Genomic DNA, 18,335 nt, shown 5'->3' on the forward strand with positions numbered 1-18,335 from the left:
ATCACATTTTGATTGGATCACTTAATGATTCGAGTTAGCCCATGCCTTAAGAAAAATCAGTATGACTGATTTAGGTGTCTCCTTAACCGGTTTGAGTCTAATCTGATTTGGTGAAGTCAGTGGGAGAAATTAGACTAACCGGATCTTCTCATCTATCCTAATTATGAAATCCTCTAAAATTATTAGGTCCTTAAAATGAAATGGTTATGGGGATAACTAGGTCATAGCCTCCCATTAAGTTGGGTGATAATGGGTCCAATATTTTGATAATTATTGGAGGCGCCACACGCCTGGTACTTATCAAGCATTGGAATTGTCATTCAATATATGATGAGTTAAGTGTACCTTCAATAGACGGTCAGGTGAGCCGAGCCACACTCGGGCTTGGTCGTCTATTAGTTGATTAGACTTAACCCTATCATTTAATGGTTGGACCTGACTAGGGTATTCGATGGAGGTGCCACACGCCTGCCGAAAAACCTAGGACAAAATCATCACTAGAAGTTGCTTGGTGAAGCAATTGGTTAAGAACCTACCAATAGGTGCATATGGGTTGGTCGAGCCACACTCGGGCCTATATGTGATCTATTGGGTTCTAGTGCCCACTAAAGAATTAGGAGTAATTTTTCGAATTAGAGGTAGAGGCTACCAATTTGTATAAAATAGTGGGAATGTCTTTAGACTAAAGTCCAAACCTATTGAGTTTAGTCAATTCATATACTAATAGCCAAATTTTTTTTTATACAGAAATGGCCACTAATTTGTCACTTCGCTCATTGTTGGACAATGACAAGTTGACTGGTCCAAATTTCAATAATTGGCATAGAAAACTGAAAATAGTGCTAGAGCATGAGAGGATCCTTTATGTGATAACGGATCAAGCATCTGAGCAGCTCGCTGCTAATGCATCAAGATCGGCCAGAGACACTTATCAGAAGTGGCTCAGTGACCGGATCACTATTCGATGCATCATGTTCGCAGTAATGAGTGATGAGTTTAGTAGGCATTTTGAGAATACGCAGCTGGAAGATATCATTCAAGTGTTAAATGAATCATTCGGCGTTCCTGATGATGTTGAGAGGCACAAAACTAGTTGTGCCATCTTCAGCGTCCGAATGAAAGATGGAACCTCGGTAACTGATCATGTACTGTACATGATTGAGTTGATCGAGCGTCTAAGCTCTATTGGCTTTCCCCTTCATGATCAATTGGGGAAGGATGCCATACTAAACTCATTGCCTGGATCATACCGTCCTTTTCTCACTCATTTTCGTATGATGAAACCTGTAGTGAATTATCACCAATTGTTGGGGTTACTACAGACGTTTGAGAATGATCACCAATTTCTTAAGAAGATGGTGAACTTAGTGGGAGGTTCATCCAAGGGTCGCTCCTTTAAGAAAGGGAAAAAAAAATAAAATCCAAAAGAAACAGGTGCACCATGCTCAGCCTAGTCAGAAAAAGAGTAAAAAGGCTGATCAGAGCAAGGCGGAGTGCTTCTTCTGCAAGAAGCAAGGACATTGGAAGAGGAACTGTCCTCTTTACATTGCATCCCTCGATCCGAACCGGCCTAAGAAAAGTGGACAATCAGTTGCCAATCAAGGTACTTGTTATGGGGGAACTTAGCCACCATGCCCCACGTGACCGGCACGCGCGCCCAGGAAGACTACGGCTGCCCCTTGATCCAGCAATCCGACCTCGGGTCGGATATCTTCGGCTCCGCAGCCCGACCCCGAGTCGGCTGCCCCTTGATCCAGCAATCCGACCTCGGGTCGGATATCTTCGGCTCCGCAGCCCGACCCCGAGTCGGCTGCCCCTTGATCCAGCAATCCGACCTCGGGTCGGATATCTTCGGCTCCGCAGTCCGACCCCGAGTCGGCTGTCCCTTGATCCAGCAATCCGACCTCGGGTCGGCAATCTCTTGACAACAACAGACTGTTCCCCTGAGGCACGCCGCGGCCCCCTGCTCCACTACTTCCTGCAACGGCCAGATCCGGCGCTGCCCCACGATCCCCTGTAACAGCCGTACAAAGCGGAGCTCCACTACGCCCTGCCATGGCCGTACCCAGCGCTGCCCCACGACGCCCTGTAACGGCCGCGTCAGTGGCAACCCCATCGTGCCACACGAGGACCAATCCCCAGAAAAACCCCCCAGCCTGATATATATGGGGCTGGGGGGGGGGGAAAAGAGGGAGGAAGAAAGATTTTCCAGAGTATTATCTTACCTGCTACCTCTCCTTCTCCTTCTCCTTCGATCTCCCCTGACTTGATCGTCGGAGGGCCCCCACTACCCTGGTGGTGGTGCGAGGCTTGCTTGCAGGTTTCACGGCGGAGGGCGGAGCGCAACCAAAGCAACTCAAAGGGAACCCCGTTCACACCGCTGTGCCAATCGTTCTCGGTTTGGACCCCCAGCAACAGTTGGCGCTAGAAGGAGGGCCCGGATCTCAGAGCGATCGTAATGGCACGGCGAGGTGGTCGTGGAGCTTCCAATGCTTCCGGTCGCGGGGCCTCTCGCGCCTCTGGCCGGGAGGCCGCTGCATCTCCAACACACTCTCAGCAACACTCCACCGCCCCACCGCCCATTCAGACGGTCGAAGCCGCCCAGTTCGACCAGCTAGCCCAGCAGGTTCGCACCCTCGCGGAGGCGGTGCAGAATCTGCAGGGTGCGATGTCCCGGGCGCCGCAGCGGGCTCAGGAGCCACTGCTGCCTGAGCGTTCGCCTGTCCTCCTCAACCCGCGCTCCTTCCTCTCTCATGGGGAGGAGCGCCGGCGCGAGGAGGATTCTCGAGCACGCTCCATTCTGCCGGAACCTTCCCACCGGAGCTGCGCGGGGTACGAGAGGCGGGCCCGGGCGCGTTCCCAGACCTCCCAGTCCTCGAGGAACCCGCGCTCCAGTCGGTCCCCCTCTCGCCGCTCCTTGTCTCCCACCCACCGGTCGCGCTCCCTGGACCGGCGGGTGGACGATCTCCACCGACAACTCCAGGTCCTGAAGGGCCATTCCAAAGATCCCTTCGCTGACTTAGAGATCTCCTCCCAGCCGGCGCTCGCCTCGAGGATCCTGCGGACCCCGAATCCGCCGGGGTTCAAAATGCCGGCGATCGAGCCCTATGACGGGGCGGCGGACCCGCGGGATCACGTCGAGAGTTTCAGGACCCTTATGCTCCTCCACGGAGCATCAGATCCCCTTCTCTGCAAGGCTTTCCCGGCAACCCTCCGTGGCCCGGCGAGGGCATGGTTCGCCGGGCTGGAGGCTGACTCAATCCGGTCCTTCGACCAGTTCACTCGCCTCTTCATCACTCATTTCGCCGTCAGTAGCCGGCGGCGACTGGTCTCCGACTCCCTCTTTGATGTCCGGCAAAACGAGGGAGAAAGCCTGCGGGATTATCTTACCCGCTTCAACAGGGCTACGCTGGAGGTCCGGAACCTGAGTCAGGAGGTAGCTCTTTCAGCCTTGAAGCGTGGCTTCCGGAAGGGCAGACTCACCTTCTTCCTGGACAAACGCCTGCCGCGGAGCTTCCCAGAGCTGTTGTCCCGGGCAAACCAGTATGCGGACGCCGAGGAGGCGGCCGCCCACCAGAGCAAGGAGGCCGCCGAGATCCCTCAAAAGCTTGGGAAGAAAAGGCGGAAAGAGGCACGCTAGAGGAGGAGCCCGACGCCTCAGTGTCGGCGCAGAAGCCCGTCGCCGGCGAAGAACCACGGCGCCCCACGCCCTCGTTCTCCGCCCCGACGTTTTCACCGGTACACCCCTCTCCTGACTCCCCGGGCCCAGATCCTTATGGAGATCAAGGGGCGGGAGGACCTCCCGGCCCCGAGACAGATGCGGAGGATCCCTGGGAAGAGGCCCTCCCGGGCGTACTGTGAGTACCATCGAGACCACGGCCACGACACGGAGGACTGCTTCCAGCTTCGGGACGAGATCGAGGCTCTCATCCGCCGGGGGCGTCTCGGTCGATATGTGAGCGACCGACGTCCCCCCGCAGACCCGCGTCCGGCCGACCCGGCCCCTCCGGAGGCTCGGAAGCAGAATCGACCCGTTGCAGGCGTGATCCACACTATCACTGGGGGCTGCCCCCGGCCCGTGAGGAGCGCAGGGGGCTCGGCGGAGGCGTCGGAGGCGGCCGTCGCAAAGAGACAGAGGGTCGGCAATGTAATCACCTTTTGTGATGAGGATGTAAAGGGGGTTCAGACCCCCCACGATGACGCCATGGTGATCTCCCTCACTATGGCAAACTATGATGTAAGGCGTGTTCTTGTGGATAGTGGAAGCTCAGCTGATATCTTGTTTTACGAGGCCTTCCAAAAGATGGGCTTGTCCAGACAATTGTTGCACAAAATATCCACCCCCCTCATAGGATTCACCGGTGACGCTGTCCCGACGGAAGGTGTCGTTGAGCTGCCTGTGACTGCGGGCGTCGCACCCGCAGAAGCCACGGTGCGACTCGGGTTCTTGGTCGTCCGTGTTCCCTCGGCCTACAACGCTATCCTCGGACGACCCGGACTGAACGCCCTTCGCGCGGTGGTCTCTACGTACCACTTGCTCATGCGGTTCCCCACGGCGGTCGGGATTGGGGAGGTCCGAGGCGACCAACCGACCGCACGGCAATGTTTTCTAGCGACCCTCAAAGGGAAGAAGACCGCAGAAGCCCTAAGCGTCGAGTCCCTTGATGCCAGAGACGAGGTGGCCTTGCGGCAGGGGGAGCCGGCCGAGGGTGTGGTCGAAGTTCCCCTCGAGGAAGGCCGCCGGGACCGGGTGGTCCGGGTCGGCGCCAATCTCGACCCGGGAGCTCGGGCCCGGTTGGTGGAATTCCTCCGAGCCAATGCCGATGTATTTGCCTGGTCGGCGGCCGATGTACCTGGGATCGACCCGGAGGTCATTTCTCACGCCCTCAACGTCGACCCGACCCACCGGCCAGTGAAGCAGAAGAAGAGACACTGTGCCCCGGATCGGATCCGGGTGGTCGACCAGGAGGTAGACAAACTCTTGGAGGCAGGATTCATAAGGGAGGTGAGTTACCCCGAGTGGCTGGCAAATGTTGTACTTGTCCGGAAGGCGAGCGGGAAGTGGAGGATGTGCGTCGACTATACCGACCTGAACAAGGCGTGCCCTAAGGATAGCTTCCCGCTTCCGCGGATAGACCAACTGGTCGACGCGACTTCCGGATATCAGCTGCTGTCTTTCATGGACGCCTTCTCCGGTTACAACCAGATAATGATGGCCCTACAGGACGAGGAGAAAACTGCCTTTATAACAGACCGGGGGCTGTACTGCTACAAGGTAATGCCCTTCGGTCTGAAGAATGCTGGCGCCACTTACCAGCGCCTCGTCAACAAAATCTTCAAAGAGCAAATCGGCCGGAACATGGAGGTGTACGTGGACGATATGCTGGTGAAGAGCCGCCAGGCAGACCAGCACATCGTGGATCTGGAGGAGACTTTCATCACCTTACGGAAGTTTCGCATGAAGCTGAACCCAGCGAAGTGCGCCTTTGGCGCTTCGGCCGGGAGGTTCCTTGGTTTCATTGTCAACCAGCGGGGTATCGAAGCCAACCCGGACAAAATCAAGGCCATCCAAGGTATGTCCCCTCCGACCAAAGTAAAGGAAGTTCAGGAGCCCGCTGGAAGGGTCGCCGCGCTCGGACGATTTGTGGCAAAATCGGCCGAACGCTGCCAACCATTCTTCAAGGTGTTAAAACGCCCAAAAGACTTCCTCTGGACGGTCGAATGTCAAGCAGCATTCGACCAGCTCAAGGAATACCTGGCGTCTCCTCCCCTACTATCCAAGCCGCAAGAAGGGGAGATGCTCTACCTCTATCTGGCGGTCTCCCCAACCGCGGTCAGTGCGGTGCTGGTTCGGGAAGAGGCAAAGCTCCAGAAGCCTGTGTACTACATCAGCCGGGTCCTACGGGACGCCGAGACGCGGTATACGAAGGCTGAAAAGATCGCCTTCGAGCTGCTGACCGCGACCAGGAGGCTCCGCCCCTATTTCTAGGCCCATTCTGTCACCCTCTTAACTGATCAACCGTTACGACAGATCCTCGGCAACCCCGAGAATGCGGGACGGCTGGTGAAGTGGGCAGTAGAACTCGGTGAGTTCGACATCCGCTACCAGCCCCGACCCGCCATCAAGGCCCAGGTGCTTGCGGACTTCCTCGCTGAGTGCACGGTGCAGGAGGCGGAACCTAGACCGCCGGAAACACCCAGCCTCGACCTCCCGACCTGGACGCTTCACATCGATGGGTCGTCGAACCCCGAGGGTGGAGGGGCCGGGCTGGTCCTTACCAGTCCTGATGGAGTGATAGCCGAGTATGCCTTGAGGTTTGGATTTCCAGTAACCAACAACGAGGCGGAATACGAGGCCCTAGTCGCAGGACTCAAACTCACCGAGGAGCTCGGCATCCGGCGTTTGAAGGTCTTCACCGACTCCCAGCTGGTGGTCGGGCAGGTCCGTGGGGAGTTCGAGGCCCGGAGCCCGACCATGCAGAACTACATCCGGAAGGTGCAAGCACTCATTCCCGAAGCGAAAATGCCAGGGCCGACAGGTTGTCCCGCTTGGTGGGCGCAGAGGCGCACAACTTGTCGAGGGCAATCTACCTGGAGACCCTGGATGCCCCGAGCGTCGGCGAGACTGGAGCGGTGATGGCGATTGATTCGGAGCTGTCTTGGATGGACCCGCTCGTCGCCTACCTCGCCGAAGGGATCCTCCCTGAAGACGAAGATCAAGCTCGGCGACTTGTCAGGAAGTCCGCCCACTACGTACTCTATGAAGGGAGGCTGTATCGGACCTCGTTTACCGCCCCCCTCTTAAGGTGCCTCCGCCCCTCGGAGGCGGCCTACGTCCTCGGCGAAGTCCATGAGGGCGTCTGCGGATCGCACTCGGGGGCTAGGTCCTTGGTGCACAAGATCATGAGGCAAGGCTATTATTGGCCTACCTTGTTGGAGGACTCAAAGGATCACGTACGGAAATGCGACGCCTGCCAGCGCCACGCCAACGTCCAGAGAGTCCCTTCTGTCCCCTTGGCACCAATCACCGCACCCTGGCCCTTCGCACAGTGGGGAATGGATATCCTCGGACCATTTCCCGTCGCTTCCGCCCAGCGGAAATTCTTGATTGTTGCAATCGACTACTTCACCAAGTGGGTGGAGGCAGGGCCGCTGGCCACTATCACGGAGGTGCAAGTCCGGAAGTTCGTGAAGAAAAACATCATTGTCCGATTTGGGGTACCCCGGGTCCTCATCTCGGATAATGGACGACAGTTCGACAACAAGCATTTCCGTGACTTCTGCGAGGAATTCGGGATTGAGCATCGGTTCACATCCGTGTCGCATCCCCAAACCAACGGTGAGGTCGAGGTGACAAACCGGACAATCCTCCAAGGAATTAAGGCGCGAATCGGTCGGACGGGGCAAGCTTGGGTCGAAGAACTCGAGAACGTCCTTTGGGCGTATCGGACCACGCATCGGACCCCTACCGGGGAGACGCCTTTCAGCCTAACCTATGGCACGGAAGCGGTTGTCCCCGTGGAGCTCGGACTCCCCTCGCCCCGGGTGGCTACGCACCGACCCGAGGCCAATTCGGAGCAACTCCGAGGAAACTTGGACCTCTTGGAAGAAGCGAGGAAAATGGCGCAGGTTCGGATGGCGATGTATCAGCGGAGGGTGGCCCGATATTATAACTCCAAGGTCCGACCAAAACTTTTCAGAATCGGAGATCTGGTGCTAAGGCGAGCCAAAGCATCTCAACCCGCGGAAGGTGGGAAGCTGGCGCCAAATTGGGAAGGCCCGTATAGGGTTCGCTGGGTAAACCGACCTGGCTCCTACCAGTTGGAGGCCCTAGATGGTCGAGAAATTCCAAGGAGCTGGAATTCCGCTAACCTACGGGTGTATTACCAGTAGAAAGACAAAGCCAGAAAGACAGTTCAAAAATATATAGTCCTTTTCATCTCAATAATTCCTGGTTACAATGGCGTGTTCGTGTGATTACAAAGAATTCCCAGAGGGAAATTGGGGAGTAAAGAAAGTAAGAAAGAGGTGGGGACTCCGTTAAGCTGAAGATCTGGGATCCCGAACCCTCCATCCGAAGCAGCTGCAATCCCACCGGGCGTGGGTGCTTCCCCCCGGAGGCGCCATCGACGCCTCACGCAAAAGATGAAGAGCCGGCGCGGACGAAGAAGAAGTTCGCACTGCTTCTAGAGGAACGCCACCTCCAAGGGATATTCCGGTCCTCCCCAGGAGAAGGGGAGGAAAGGAATACAAGGGAGAAGAGCGCGAGGCGGCGCGATCCCGGATGAAGCGTCTAGCGCAGAGCTCAATCGGGAGGTGGGACTGAGAAGAGGGGGGATGTGATCCCGGATGAAACGCCTAGAGCGGAGTTCCGCCGGGGAGAATCTCCTTGTTGATCCCAGATGAAACGGCTAGTTGGCGGAAGTCGCGAGGGGCGCGCCTCCCGTTCCTCCGGCAGGGGTTGCCCAGCCACGCACCCGAGAGGAGGTCCACGATCCATGGCAACCTGAACAGCTCCGGCTTGGCAGGCTCCACCGCACCTGCACTTATATTTATAGCCAAACTGTGGCCCCCCGGTCGTTCCGATGCGGGTGGCTCCAATAAATGCGGGCGCATCGAATCCGGAGCCGTTCCGGCTCTCGAGGCGTATCCTCCCACGACCTCCTAAGCGTCGTTCTCCTTAATTGCATTCTTCATGCAGGACACTCCGGGCGGCGTGTATCCCACGGCCCACGTATCTCCGCACGCGCCCAGGCCGCATCCGCCTCGAAGAACGCGCGTATCGCGGCCGCTTAACTGGCACTCCTCGCAAGCAGCAACTGGCTGATCCGATTTCCCAGGTAACGCCTCAATTAGCATTTAATAGCCTTCTGGTGTTCCCCAGGCGACGCTTCGAGAGGAGGAGAAACACGATCGCAGCTGGCCACGGAGAAACCCCGTCGAGCGGCAAGTGATAGGCGCGCGACCAACGAGCGGAGTTCCCCGAGGCTCGGCCCTCGGATGCCAGGCTAACCCGATGATCATCCCGGGAGCAGACTAGCCTGAAGCCCCGACCGGTCGCCTCGGCTTGCGCCAGCCTTGGCCGACCAACGAGCGGAGTTCCCCGAGGCTCGGTCCTCGGATGCCAGGCTAACCCGATGATCATCCCGGGAGCAGACTAGCCTGAAGCCCCGACCGGTCGCCTCGGCTTGCGCCAGCCTTGGCCGACCAACGAGCGGAGTTCCCCGAGGCTCGGCCCTCGGATGCCAGGCTAACCCGATGATCATCCCGGGAGCAGACTAGCCTGAAGCGCCGACCGGTCGCCTCGGCTTGCGCCAGCCTTGGCTGACCAACGAGCGGAGTTCCCCGAGGCTCGGCCCTCGGATGCCAGGCTAACCCGATGATCATCCCGGGAGCAGACTAGCCTGAAGCCCCGACCGGTCGCCTCGGCTTGCGCCAGCCTTGGCCGACCAACGAGCGGAGTTCCCCGAGGCTCGGCCCTCGGATGCCAGGCTAACCCGATGATCATCCCGGGAGCAGACTAGCCTGAAGCCCCGACCGGTCGCCTCGGCTTGCGCCAGCCTTGGCCGACCAACGAGCGGAGTTCCCCGAGGCTCGGCCCTCGGATGCCAGGCTAACCCGATGATCATCCCGGGAGCAGACTAGCCTGAAGCCCCGACCGGTCGCCTCGGCTTACGCCAGCCTTGGCCGACCAACGAGCGGAATTCCCCGAGGCTCGGCCCTCGGATGCCAGGCTAACCCGATGATCATCCCGGGAACAGACTAGCCTGAAGCCCCGACCGGTCGCCTCGGCTTGCGCCAGCCTTGGCCGACCAACGAGCGGAATTCTCCGAGGTTCGGCCCTCGGATGCCAGGCTAACCCGATGATCATCCCGGAAACAGACTAGCCTGAAGCCCCGACCGGTCGCCTCGGCTTGCGCCAGCCTTGGCCGACCAACGAGCGGAATTCCCCGAGGCTCGGCCCTCGGATGCCAGGCTAACCCGATGATCATCCCGGGAACAGACTAGCCTGAAGCCCCGACCGATCGCCTCGGCTTGCGCCAGCCTTGGCCGACCAACGAGCGGAGTTCCCCGAGGCTCGGCCCTCGGATGCCAGGCTAACCCGATGATCATCCCGGGAAAAGACTAGCCTGAAGCCCCGACTGGTCGCCTCGGCTTGCGCCAGCCTTGGCCGACCAACGAGCGGAGTTCTCCGAGGCTCGGCCCTCGGATGCCAGGCTAACCCGATGATCATCCCGGGAGCAGACTAGCCTGAAGCCCCGACCGGTCGCCTCGGCTTGCGCCAGCCTTGGCCGACCAACGAGCGGAGTTCCCCGAGGCTCGGCCCTCGGATGCCAGGCTAACCCGATGATCATCCCGGGAGCAGACTAGCCTGAAGCCCCGACCGGTCGCCTCGGCTTACGCCAGCCTTGGCCGACCAACGAGCGGAATTTCCCGAGGCTCGGCCCTCGGATGCCAGGCTAACCCGATGATCATCCCGGGAGCAGACTAGCCTGAAGCCCCGACCGGTCGCCTCGGCTTGCGCCAGCCTTGGCCGACCAATGAGCGGAATTTCCTGAGGCCTAACCCTCGGATGCCTGGCCTAGTGCCGGAAGAATTTCCTGAGGCCTAACCCTCGGATGCCTGGCCTAGTGCCGGAAGAATTTCCTGAGGCCTAACCCTCGGATGCCTGGCCTAGCGCCGGAAGAATTTCCTGAGGCCTAACCCTCGGATGCCTGGCCTAGTGCCGGAAGAATTTCCTGAGGCCTAACCCTCGGATGCCTGGCCTAGCGCCGGAAGAATTTCCTGAGGCCTAACCCTCGGATGCCTGGCCTAGTGCCGGAAGAATTTCCTGAGGCCTAACCCTCGGATGCCTGGCCTAGCGCCGGAAGAATTTCCTGAGGCCTAACCCTCGGATGCCTGGCCTAGCGCCGGAAGAATTTCCTGAGGCCTAACCCTCGGATGCCTGGCCTAGTGCCGAAGGAACTTCAAGAGTCAGGAGTCGGCGAGACGCTACCAAGAGTTAAAAAGAGGAAGGACGAAAGTGAAATGGGGAAACATTTTGTTTGCATTAACTTTCGTTGCATCAGGGCCGAGACCCATACAACATGGCAAAACGCCAACATATAAAGAAAAGAACAAAGAAAAAAGTACAGAGGGTCAGCTTGGAGGAACCCCTGGATCGGGAACGGCGAGCACGTCCGCGAAGGGTAGGGAGACGGTTGGAGAACTGGCAGGTAATGGCATCGGAGGGGAGTCGAGGAGGGAGACCCCACTCAGGTCAATTCCGGGGTATTTAGTGGACACCCTTGCCAGGCCTTCATCGAAGCCTAAGGCAAAGGAGTCGGACCCCGCATCCGACATGTCACGGATGAACTCGGCGGACTGACGATAGGCCTGTACCGCCTGACGCCCGATTTCTGCGCTCTTCTCGGCCAGCGCCGCCTCCGCTCGCTCCGTAATCTGAGCTTTCGCTTCCATGACCTTCGCCACAATCCGGTCGTCCGCCTCGGAGGAGACCCTCAGCAGATCGGCCCGAGCCTCCGTGTGCTTCGCCTCGGCAGCGACGCGAGCAGCCTCAGCCTCCTCCAGGCGCGAGTGAAGCTCCCGGTTGCTCGCACGAGTCCCCTCCAAGGCCGACTCCAATTCGGCCATCTTGGCTTCAAGAGATCGGGTTCGGTTGCGGGCGTTGTCGGCCGACTGCTGGGCCTTCTCCCACCTTTCCCGGAAGTCGGCAGCCTTCCGGGACTGCTTTTCGGCTCGCTCCTCCGCCTTCCTGATCTCGCTTTCGAGACCCGAGGCAACCTTGAGTTGCTCCTGAGCCTCCAACAGTTGCCTCTCGAGGGCGGCGAAGCCGAGTGCCCGCTCTTCGACCACCTGGAGCCTCGTCTCGAGGTCCCTGGTCGTTCTCCCCGCCGCAGCCTGGCCTCCCTCCTCTACAGCTTTCAGTCGGCTCTCGGCCTTCGCCAGGAGCCTCGCCTGTTCCTCGTGGCTCTCCTCCAGACGGATCATGTACTGGGCGAGCTAAGAGACAGAAAAAATGAGAGCGTCAGACGGGGATCAATGGAGCCTATAAATGACGAAAGCGACCAAAAGAACACTCACCGACATGAGACAGACGCAGCTGGCAGCTCCGACTTCAGGGATGCTCATCTGCCGGACCTGCCTACGGTCACCCTCCAGCAGCACCGTCTCGACGAGGTTTCGGGCGCCGGCGAAAGTGAAGGCCGACCCCGACTTCGCCCCGGAGCCGGACGGTGGTTCTGCGGCCTTACCCTTACCCATTGCTTGAGAGAGAGTCATGCCGACCGTGCTCAGGGCGGGGGCCGCGCCAGAAATCGACAGGGTCCCGCTCGGCCGGGGCCTCGGCGCGCCCCTCCTTCTCGTATCATCCGAGACCGACCGAGTCGAAGGCCGGGCTGGGGACCGACCACGGGCGCGCCCGGATGACACCTCCGGAAAAGCGGTAGTCTCATCACCGGAGGGCTGATACGGCGTCAACTGTCGGTCCGAGCCCGCGGCGTCCCCCTGATCGGTGGGCCCGGACCCGTCTGTCGACGTCGGAGTCGCCTGCTGGCGGGGCTTCTTCGCCGGTGGGACCCCGCTCGGAGGAGTCCGTTTCTTCCTCCGGACCGCATCCAGTAGGGACGCCCTACTAACAGCCATTGCCCTGTCCGACTGCATGACGTCGTCGATTTCTGCAAAAAGAACGAGATGGTTAGAAACTGAGAAACTGATGGAAAGAAGAAACGAAAGAGGAGAAAAGAGCTAAAAAAGAAGGAGTGATGGCGGGCTCACGGTCGGCGGGGACCGAGCTCAGACCGACGTTCACCAAGGCATCCTCGGAAATAAGGCGAGCCACCGGGGGGAGCCGGCCCTCGGCAACCAACCCCTTCAAAACGGCGACGCCATCGGACTCCTCCCTTGACAACCTCGATAGGCCGATCGGGGACTTCATCGGCGTCTCCCAGGTTGTCCCAATTCCCCAAGAGGGATCTACGTCGATGAAAAAGAAACGCTCCTTCCAGCCATGAATGGAGGAAGGAGCCTCCTTGACGAGGCCGCACCCTCGCCGCGCCGCAAAGCACCACCACCCTCTGTCCCGGGGGTGGCCGTTCAGGCCGTAGCATTCCCAAAAGACATTCAGGGTGGCGGGAACCTCGTGCATGCGGCAGAGAACCTGGAAGGCCGTCAGGGTACGCCATGAGTTCGGCACCAGTTGCGTCGGCGCCACCCTTAAACCTCGAAGCACCTGCACGACTAAGTCCGAGGGGGGAAAGCGGAACCCAGCCCGAAGGATGTCCTCATTGATGGCGACCTTCCCTGGAGGAGGATGGGACATCCTCTCCTCAGGCCCCGGGAGCGTAATGTTGCAGGCTTCGGGAAGGTGGTACCGGGCCACGAACCTATCTAGGTCTTCGGGGACCAGCTCCGACTGAATGCGGTCCGCTCTTACTTCGTCTATCCCTAACGGCCAGAGAATCTACGGTCAGGACGGGGTCAAGAGGGGAGAAGGGACCGGAACGACTGGGGTACACTAATACGAAAGGAGAAAGTACGGAGAGCCCTAAATTGAAGAATGGGGCAACTCATCGGAAGGGAAGGAAGAACGGCTCCAAGAGCATCAAAAGAGGAGCGAACGAACAGTCCGACAACAACGGCAGCAGCACAAGGGAGAAACTCGAGGATGCCTGTGGAAAGAAAGGCGGACGGGAAGGGCCCCCGGTTAAATAGGCGGAAAGGCGGGTGACGCCTCGGTGACGCCAGAGGACGCCTGGCTGCCGAAGGATTGTTCGCGCCCCAAAGGCGAATCGACGCCATTAAGGAAGGATGTCCGCCGAAATCCGCAGACTGCCAGATCAGCGACAACCGCCATACGCCATAAAGAAGGCGGGGAGCTCGGAGTGCGCGCGCCTTTCCGAGGGATGGCGGCAATCTCGAAGCGTCACTCCCTTCACCCGTTCCCCTCCTGGTTCCAGGCTCGGAAGTGGGGGGCTACTGTTATGGGGGAACTTAGCCACCATGCCCCACGTGACCGGCACGCACGCCCAGGAAGACTATGGCTGCCCCTTGATCCAGCAATCCGACCTCGGGTCGGATATCTTCGGCTCCGCAGCCCGACCCCGAGTCGGCTGCCCCTTGATCCAGCAATCCGACCTCGGGTCGGATATCTTCGGCTCCGCAGCCCGACCCCGAGTCGGCTGCCCCTTGATCCAGCAATCCGACCTCGGGTCAGATATCTTCGGCTCCGCAGCCCGACCCCGAGTCGGCTGCCCCTTGATCCAGCAATCCGACCTCGGGTCGGATATCTTCGGCTCCGCAGTCCGACCCCGAGTCGGTTGTCCCTTGATCCAGCAATCCGACCTCGGGTCGGCAATCTCTTGACAACAACAGACTGTTCCCCTGAGGCACGCCGCGGCCCCCTGCTCCACTACTTCCTGCAACGGCCGGATCCGGCGCTGCCCCACGATCCCCTGTAACAGCCGTACAAAGCGGAGCTCCACTACGCCCTGCCATGGCCGTACCCAGCGCTGCCCCACGACGCCCTGTAACGGCCGCGTCAGTGGCAACCCCATCGTGCCACACGAGGACCAATCCCCAGAAAAACCCCCCAGCCTGATATATATGGGGCTGGGGGGGGAAAAGAGGGAGGAAGAAAGATTTTTCAGAGTATTATCTTACCTGCTACCTCTCCTTCTCCTTCTCCTTCGATCTCCCCTGACTTGATCGTCGGAGGGCCCCCACTACCCTGGTGGTGGTGCGAGGCTTGCTTGCAGGTTTCACGGCGGAGGGCGGAGCGCAACCAAAGCAACTCAAAGGGAACCCCGTTCACACCGCTGTGCCAATCGTTCTCGGTTTGGACCCCAGCAACAGTACTTATATGATAACACCTTGCAATTTTTCTATTTGTGATAATTCGACCTGGGTATTGGATACTGGTAGTCCTTTTAATATTTGCAATTCGTTGCAGGGGCTACAAGTTAGTAAGAGGTTTGAAGAAGGAGAAAGGTTCCTGAATGTTGGAGATGGAAGACCAGTTCCAGTTCTAGCTTTAGGAATTCTTAAACTTGAATTCAGCTCTTATGTAAATGTCCTTAGTGATTGTCACTATTGTCCAAGTTTTTTATTAAATATCATTTCTGTAGGCCTTTTGGCCAAAAATTGTTTGAAATATCAATAAAAAAGGATTATTGCAATGTCATTTGGAATGGTGTTGTTGTAATGAATGGAATTCTGAGTAATGGCATTTACATTTTGTCACAGCCTGTTCATGTATTGTATAAATCCAATAAGCGTCCTAGAATAGATAATGTCACGGATGTCTACCTTTGGCATCATAGGCTAGGTCATATTAACAGGAACAGGATGAACAGGTTAAGTAAAGAGGGAATCCTTGATGTTAATGATTGTGAATCATTGACAACTTGTGAATCATGTCTTCTTGGTAAAATGACCAAATCACCTTTTACCGGAAAAGGTGAACGAGCCAGTGATTTATTGACCCTTGTACATTCTGATGTATGTGGGCCAATGAGCACAGATGCTAGAGGTGGGTATTCATATTTCATTACGTTTACAGACGACCTTTCTAGGTATGGTTATGTCTATTTAATGAGACATAAATCTGAATCATTTGAAATGTTCAAATTATATCGTAATGAAGTAGAAAAACAAATTGGAAAGAGTATTAAAACTCTTCGATCAGATCGAGGAGGTGAATACCTCTCCAGTGAATTTTTGATATATCTAGGAGAAAATGGGATTCTCTCCCAATGGACTCCTCCTGGTACACCACAATATAACGATGTGTTAGAAAGGAGAAATCGAACTCTGTTAGACATGGTTCGATCCATGATGGGATTTGCTAATCTGACCATATTCTTTTGGGGATATGCTCTTGAGTCAGCCTGCTATATTCTAAATAAGGTTCCAAGTAAGTCTGTAAATAAAACACCACATGAGATGTGGACTGGACGCAAGTCGATGCTCTCTCACCTTAGGATTTGGGGGTGTCCGGCGTACGTCAAACATTTGAAGAAAGACAAACTTGAACCCAAGTCTGACAAATGTTTCTTTGTTGGTTACCCTAAAGAAACTAAAGGATATTACTTCTACTTTGCTGAAGAACAAAAGTTGTTCGTAAGCAATAGAGCAATTTTCTTAGAAAAGGAATTCCTTGGTGAAGGAACAAATAGCTCTAATGTTGAGCTTAGAGAAGTTCAACATGTAGAAGATCCGACACCATCTACTGAACCAGTTGAGTTGGATTTGATTAGATCAGATCCAGAACCTATATTAGATGCACCATTAAGGCGATCGGGTAGTACCACGTCAGCCGGACAGATACTACAGTTTCTTGGTCCGGGATGTGGATCCTATCGAACTTGCTGAAAACGATGAGGATCCGATCACATATATGGATGCAATGCAGAGGTATGACTCTGATAAATGGCTTGGAGCCATGCAATCCGAAATGGAATCCATGAAGGTCAATGATGTTTGGACATTAGTTGACCCACCCGAAGGAATTAAATCCATAGGGTGTAAGTGGATATTCAAAAGAAAACGGGGCGCAGACGGAAAGGTAGAGACCTATAAAGCCCGTCTGGTTGCCAAGGGTTATCGTCAACGTTATGGTATTGACTATGACGAGACGTTTTCTCCTGTGGCAATGCTCAAGTCCATTCGGATTGTGCTTGCGATAGCAGCACATTTAGACTATGAAATCTGGCAAATGGATGTAAAGACCGCATTTCTAAATGAAGATTTAGAAGAGGAAGTGTATATGATACAACCTGAAGGTTTTACATCTGCAGATGAGTCTAAAGTGTGCAAGCTTCAAAAATCCATTTATGGATTAAAGCAAGCTTCACGGAGTTGAAATATACGTTTTGATAAGGTAATCAAAACATATGGCTTCATTAAGAATGAAGAGGAACCTTGCATTTATAAATGGGTAAATGGTTCAGTTATTATATTCCTTATTTTGTATGTGGATGACATTCTTTTAATTGGGAATGACATTCCTGCATTACAAGGAATAAAGGTTTGGCTATCATCTCAATTTGCCATGAAGGATTTGGGAGAAGCATCTTACATCCTAGGGATGAAGATCTATAAAGATAGATCTAGAAGATTGCTTGGATTATCCCAATCCACATACATTGATACTATACTGAAGAGGTTCAGTATGATTAATTCCAAGAAAGGCTATCTTCCGATGGGCCATGGAATTAACCTCTCTAAAAGGAATTGTCCGACAACCCCTCAAGAAAGAGAGAGTATGGATAGAATTTCATATGCTTCGGCAGTGGGATCTATAATGTATGCCATGATATGTACTAGACCAGACGTGACATACTCACTAGAAGTAGTGAGCAGATACCAGTCTGATCCAGGTAGCAACCACTGGAAGGTTGTAAAAACCATCCTTAAGTATTTGAGAAATACTAAAAATCAGTGGCTTGTCTATGGTGATTCTGACTTAAAACTTGAGGGATATACTGATTCAAGTTTTCAGTCAGATCAAGATGATAGCAAGAGCATGTCAGGATATATCTTCACTCTTAAGGGTGGGGCCATCTGCTGGAAGAGTTCCAAGCAGCATACAGTAGCAGATTCTACATGTGAAGCAGAATATATCGCAGCATCTGTGCCGCCAAGGAAGTTGTATGGTTGCGAAAGTTCATCACCGAGCTTGGAGTGACACCCTCCATTGATGGTCCAGTGCCTGTATTTTGTGACAATACTGGGGCTATAGCTCAAGCAAGAGAACCCAAAGCATATCAGCGGACCAAGCATATTCTACGTCGCTACCACCTGGTTCGAGAGATCATCGATCGAGGGGATATTGATCTTCAGAAGATTGACATAAAAGAAAATCTGGCTGACCCATTTACCAAAGTCCTCGGCATCAAAGAGTTCGACGAACACAAGTCGAAGATGGGTATTAGATACTGTGCCGATTGGCATTAGGCTAAGTGGGAGTTGTTGGGATTTGTATCCTAAATGTCAATCGTCAGCATATTGATGATTTAATTTTGTAAATGAATTGACAAATTAATAAAGTGTTATTTGGCATTATTCATCATTTCATCTTCAAATGAACTCTTATATGATGAAGTCCTTAGGACTTATGTTATGATAAAGGAGGATTTATCTTTGAGTCTTTAAACTTGTTCGCGACCAAATGATATGTTGTTACTAGGACGACAGCATTATCGAGATTAGGTCATTATGTGACATATACATTGGTTGTCCTCTTAACCAAGGAGTGTGGAGACACTGGTATGCCACACAGGTGAAGTGTAGGAGTACATTTCACTGAACGTGACCAATTCCAGAACGCTCTACTG

This window comes from Phoenix dactylifera, chromosome 14 (genome assembly GCF_051530095.1).
Source record: "Phoenix dactylifera cultivar Ajwa chromosome 14, Ajwa_hap1_PhDact_Kaust_v1.1, whole genome shotgun sequence".
Lineage (NCBI taxonomy): Eukaryota > Viridiplantae > Streptophyta > Magnoliopsida > Arecales > Arecaceae > Phoenix > Phoenix dactylifera.